Source organism: Carya illinoinensis, chromosome 7 (assembly GCF_018687715.1).
Source record: "Carya illinoinensis cultivar Pawnee chromosome 7, C.illinoinensisPawnee_v1, whole genome shotgun sequence".
NCBI classification, from domain to species: Eukaryota; Viridiplantae; Streptophyta; class Magnoliopsida; order Fagales; family Juglandaceae; genus Carya; species Carya illinoinensis.
Window position 1 is genome coordinate 19,220,001 of NC_056758.1, and position 6,775 is coordinate 19,226,775.

Here is a 6,775-nt window from a genome sequence, read left to right on the forward strand (position 1 = left end):
CTTTTTGTTTGAGGACAAACAAAGTTGTAAGTTTGGGGATATTTGATGACTTGCAAAAATTTTATATTGCAGATTTTACAAGTTCGCTTGAGCGGAAGCTTTTGGCTACTCGAGTGAATTCAGGCAGATTCAAACGCTCGACTGCCGCTCGACAGGGAGCTCGAGCGGGTTGCTGAAAAACAAAGATCGCTCGAGCAGAGACATTGGCCACTCGAGCGAAATCAGGCAGAGTCGAACGCTCGACGTGCGCTTGATAGGATGCTCGAGCGAAATCAGACAGAGTCGGACGCTCGATGTGCGCTCGACACCCCGCTCGAGCGAACATCGTATTTTGACAGATTTTAGGTTTTCAGCCGTGACACCATATAAAAGCAATTTTTCACTCTAGGGCCGGGAGTTTTGACTGGAGAACACTTCTTGGGAGAGAAAAACATAGCTAGAGGGATTAAAATCATCTATTTTTGGAGAGGGAATTCCAATTATTGCACGTACGTTGGAATCATACACGAGCACGGACGAGAGAAAAGCGTTGAATCGTTCCCTTGAGCTTTTGACGACGAGTTGAGGTTGCAAGGAGGATTTTTCAGTGTTTCTTTTCTTCCCATCTTCTTAGAACAATTATGGTGAATTCGTTTATGTTGAATTCCATTTCTAGCATGAGCTAAATTTTCTTCATTCTAGGAAAACGATGTAACCTATTTCCGAACTATGCTTGATTGTCTATGCTAATTTAAGCAATTCTCTCTTTGTTTATCTGATTTATTCTGAATTTATTGCTTCTAATTAACTGGCCATTGATTAGATGATAAGTAATCTTGTGATTTGCTATCGAAAGAGGGAATCATAGGGTAGATCTTGGATATTTCAGCATAGGTAAGTATAGAGATCGAAAGACTTGTATGAACCTATGTAGTAATTAAATCATTGGTCTTATTGCGTTCTTGATTATTGAATTTGCATATTCTTGTGTGAATTGATAACCAAGAGTCAATTCCAATTGACTATCGAAAGAGGCTTTTGGATGAATTAGAGATTTGCTAATAGACAAAAGAGATTTAAATTAAATTAGCTGGATGAGAAAAGTATAGTGAAGAAGTAGGTGAAATCGATTTCCTAGAAGTTTTCTTCCCATTAATTTGATCTTCGAACGTCAGTGTTATTTCCTTTGCACATTTTTCTTTGAGTTGATCTAGTTTAAATTGCAACTACAAAAATCTTAGTGATTCCTCTAGATAAAATCAAGTTTAGTATAATTTTGGTATTTAGCAAACGTAAGGTACTAATCCCTGAGGACGATAAAACTACGATACTGTGCACTTGCAGTTTTGCACCGGTCAGATATTTTGATCAAAACCCCATGATAAACCCCAAATTATGGAGAATCCGGTGCTTTAGGGCACCGGATGTGAATGCTGTAAAGAGTAGCAGTGCTCTTCCTAATGCAAGTACTTAGAATAAATGTGAAGCTCACCTACAAGAGAGATAAAATCACACCCTATGTGAGCAAAAGTGTTGTCAAAGCGAGCAACAAGTCTCGCACCAGGCGAGCAACAACATCAAATTGGGCGAGCTACGAGTGGTTGCAATATGGAAGAGAAAAATTCAAGACCAAGAACAAGCATAAATTTTGGCATACGGGCTTACATCTTGGAACAATCAACATGACAGGCACTCGACCCACCCAGTCACATGCTAGCAATGAAGCTCGCCAGAGGAACAAAGTACCCTCATGGGCAGTCTATAAAGCTCACCTTGCACAACAAGCATAATGGGAATACCACGAGTAAGCACTAATAGTCACCTTCGAGCAACCAACGTATGAGCCCTTAGCCCACCCATGAATCAAAGTTCAATTGGACAATGAAGCTTCCCCATCGCTACAACCGCAAAACTTGCAACCAAGGAGCTTTCAAGCATACGGCCATTTACAAAACTCGCCACAAGCTTTCTCGTAGTCAGAACAAAACAAATTTATCAAAGGATGTGAACACACATTGGCATATCTAAATTTTTGTGCTAGAAAAGAAAATACTTTGTCTACAAAAACTTGCTACAAAAGCATGTCACACAACAACTTGACATTGAAAAACTACTTGGGAGTTCGGGTTCAGGAACTCATAAAGTGCTCAAAAATGTATAGCATACTTGCTTAAACACTAAAATTAGTGACGTTAGTGTGTGATTTGCTTTGTTGATGATGTGTATAATAGTAAAAGGACTCTACTAGAGATCGCACTCAGTTTTGGTTTATTTGAGTTCGACTCTCTCGTCCATTTGACAAAGTTTTATTATTATAATATGGAGCAAATTGAATTATATAAATATTGAATTTTTATAACTAATTAATTTTCTTAGTTTTGACCAAGTTGTAAGAGTTGGAACTCACATAATATTCAGGATAATTGAGCAGTGTAAGAAAATAACTATTTCTCAGGATTTACGAGTATGACCTATCTGGCTGACACAATGTTCAAGATCATCGAGCATGCTAGTATGATCCAAACACTACCTGGATTATTAGAAAACGACACTTTCTCGGAATCACTAAGTAAGGCTAGTTCGATAAAGATAATGTTCGGGATAACCACAAAGAGCAAGAAAATGACCCATGCTTGGGATCACCGAGCATGCTAGTCCAATCCAAACAGAGCTCGGGATAACTAATTAGAGCAAAAAATAATCCTTGCTCAGGATGATTGAGAAAGGCCAATCTGGTCAAGACAATACTTGGTATTATTGAGTAGTGCCAAAAAAAAAGACCCTTGCTCGAGGTCACTGAGCTAGGCTTGTCTGGCAGACAAAATGATCGGGATCACCAAGCATGCCAATCTAATCCAAAGATTCAAAACATTACTCTATTTAATTGAGTAGCACAAGAGAATCAACCTTGCATGGTTTCATTGAGTATGCCAATTCGATCCAACATTACTCGGTTTAATCGAGCAACACAAGGAAATAATCATTGTTATTGTGACGCCCCCAAATCCCCACGCACGGACATGGGAAAATCAAGACGTCCGGATGATGACATCACGAGTCACCACCCTATCGACGTGTGCCAAGTGTGTGTATAAGCAATGAATGTGCACGAGAAACACGTAGCGGATAGCAAAGTCAATAACTAAGTACCAGAATTTTTCTTAGTTTAATACAAAGCTGCTTAAAACATACGTAATAAAATATTACAAAACACAAAGATATTTATAAACTAAACAACAAAGCTTAAACTTTAACTTCAGCACCCCGGCGGAGCCGCATCCTCGGGCTCGGCCTCCTCCTCTTCCTTGAACTCTGCACCAAAATCTACGGTACCAAAAATGGTGCCGCAGGTAAGTAAAATCCAAACGCCACTAGATAAAAACATATTAAACTCAACAATATGCATGAAAGAATGCAATGCACATGTCCCATAAAATCATAATTTTTCCACACACGCCAAAAACCCATTTGGCCCAAAAACATAACCATTAAAACCATTCCTTGCCATTATCCTAGATAATGGCCCAAAACTGCTACTACCATTTTCCCAGAAAATGGATCAAAAGCCTCAACACATCCTCACCATTATCCCAGATAATGGCCCAAACTACCATTTTCCCAGAAAATAGATCAAAAGCCTCGAAACCAAACCTTGCCATTTTCCCAGAAAATGGCCCACATTCGAAAACCATAAAAACGATCCAACTATGCATGCACCATGATCTCCCCTAGGGATCATCTGCACACGCTGGCTCTGTGCCACACCGCAGGTAACGACTACGCGTGTGACACCTAAATGAGCGATGCCTAGACTTGCGCCCAGTGCATACCTGGCCAGGCCATCCTCTAGTCCCCGCCACTATAGGGACCACGGAGTCGACACGACAGCGTTACCGTATCGTGCCATCCGGTCGTCGCCATGCGACCACCCAGGGGATGTCACTCAGTATTATCCACTCCCGAGTGACCAGAGGAGCTCCACCGAGATAATAACCCATCTCGGCTTGGGCTCGTGAGACTCACACACCCGAAACCATTTACGCCAACAAAACATGATTTTCTCACTTAAAATTAAATGCGCATAAATGCAATATAAATGCAACTTCAAGGCATAAAACAACCAACCAATCCAAATCAACACATCAAGCAACTCTGTCCTCAATCCATCCGACCCCCGAACTCCTCAGACTCAGTCTGGAATCAGCCAACCAACAACAAATATTTATTGAATGAGAAAAATATATTTAAATCTAAAAGTAGGGTTTGGAAAATACTTATAGCGCTATATGGTATTTTTAGAAAGCTCGCAGTGTTGCAAACGGCGGAAGAAAAGCAACGTAACAGTGAAATTTCACTGTGGCTGTGGGTTGTAAAATACCCACTTTTGAACGGGGACAAACCAAAGCTCGGGATTGATAGGTAATGGTCTAAGGATGTTTATGAAGCTAAGGGAAGTGGAGTTTGGCCCTGGGTGGAGGCGAAAACGGCGGAGGAAGGCCAAAATACCCAAATCAGAAAGCTAGCTCGTGGGAGCTGTACCAGCGACGGTTAGAGGCCGGAAATGGGTGGGTTAGGATGGCAAGGAATCGGTGATGAAGTGGTGAAGAGGTGGTGGCCGGAGGTGGAGCAACGGTGGCAGATCGGAGCAAAAACCTTGTGGCTTGATGGTGGTTTTCCGGCTAAACGACGGCTCCGTTGGTGGTGGAAATTTGTGAGGTGGTTCACTGGAGGGAGGGGAAGAGATTGGTGGTGGTGGTGTGCCGCACGGTGGCCGGTGGCGGTGGGTCTGGGTAGCTGGACGAAGCGGCGTGAGGGAGAGGAGAGAGAGTATCGCGCAGGAGAGAACCGGGGAGGAAGAGAAAAAAAGAAAAGAGAAAGAAGAAAAAAGAAAAAGAAAAGAGAAAAAGAAAAGATGAGGGAAAAGAAATGAGGTCCAGTCCTCACTCCGGAAACCAAAACAGGTCCGCCGAAAACGATATTAAAAACTGTAAAATGATTAAATAAATACAACACAACATCAAATAAATTAAAAACCAATTTAAAACGCAATAATTTAAAATAAATAAACCAATATATTAATTAAATTAAAAACAACCCTTCAGTGAAAATACATAAAAAAGCGGGTCATTACAGCTATTTCTGAGCAAGGCCATTCCAATCAAAACATTGCTTGAGATGACCGACCGGAACAAAAAAATAAACTTTGCTCGAGATAATCGAGCAAGGCTAGTCTAATCAAAACATTGCTCATTTGAATAGTTAGCTGAACTTTTTTTAATAGCGGACTCCACTTTTCTTTCTTAAATGAGTACAAAAGATTTACATACTTTAGAACTTTATTTTACTCTTATTTGAATAGTTAGCTGAACTCTTTTTAATTTTTCATCAACTAAAACAAGCAAAATGTGATTTTATTTTTGGGTTCTAAATAGATTGTTTACACAGTAACAATGAAACCTCTGCTCCAAATCTTACAACCATAACACACACAAAAAGAAGAAGAAGAAGAAGAAGAAAAGAAAAAGAATTGATGACGTGAGATATTGCCATCACAAGGAAGGATTTGCTTCAGTAAGGCAACGTATCTTCAAGCACATTGATGCCAAAAAAGCCTTACCACCAAGATAGATATCTGAGCTCGATTGGAACAAAATACATTTACAGTTGTTTGATTCCTCTTTCCTATTGTCGAGTCTTTGATTCCTCTTATTTCAAATTTTTAATCTTTTTAAATTGACATGGCCGTCATTAACGAGTCATCATATTAATGGTGTAATGGTGCCTGTGGTACGGAAGTGATAACATTCATCATTCAATCAACAATATCCCTGAAATGGAAACTGTTGATATGAATGGCAACATGACAAATATGGATGCTGAGAGTGTAGTAGACTGATTACAGTGCAGATTTTACTCCTTGTATTTTGCTGTTGTAATTTGTTAAGTCTTACCATGTTTAGAATACACAATTGTCTATTACCATGTATAGCTATAGCTTATACAGTCTCTGTACACAATCCTTGAATATAAATACAATACTACTCTCACAGAAAAGGTGTGGTGAGATTTTTTTTATCATCGACTTGTGTTGATTTTCTTCTTGGTATCAGAGAAATCATATTGTGAGGAGGGCTATTTTTTTTTTCCGCAAACATGTCTTCAGTATCTTTGAACGTTGGCAATTTTGTCACACTCAGACTCAAGTCTGAAAATTATCCTCTCTAGCATGAGCAAGTACTTGCTCTAGCAGAAAGTCAGGAACTGGTGGTCTATCTTACGGGAGAAGTCCCTATCCCTGAGAGTATACTTCCACCTTCAGAGGGCTCAAACCATCAATCTGTTCCTAACCCATATTTTGTAAGATGGAAGACTGCTGATTGACTACTTAGAGGATGGATCATTGGCACCTTATCTGAAGAGGCTCTTGGGATTGTCATTGGACTAGATACCTCGGCACAGGTATGGAGAGCTCTTAAAGAAGCCTATGCTCAATCTTCTCAGGAGCGACAGTTTCAACTTACACAGCAACTCAATCACATGAAGAAAGATTCTGATATGCCCCTGAATGACTACCTACGTAAATTCAAAGGTGTGTGTGATAGTCTATCTGCTATTGGCTTCCCTATTGATGACAAAACTAAAGTATTCTCTCTGTTGAATGGCTTGGGAGCAAGGTATGAACCTTTTACCACCTCTATGCTTAAACCTCCTATGCCCAGTTATGCAGAAGCAGTGCCTTTATTGCAAAGCTATGAAACCAGAATTAGTTTGTACTCCCCTGACTCAGTAGCCTACA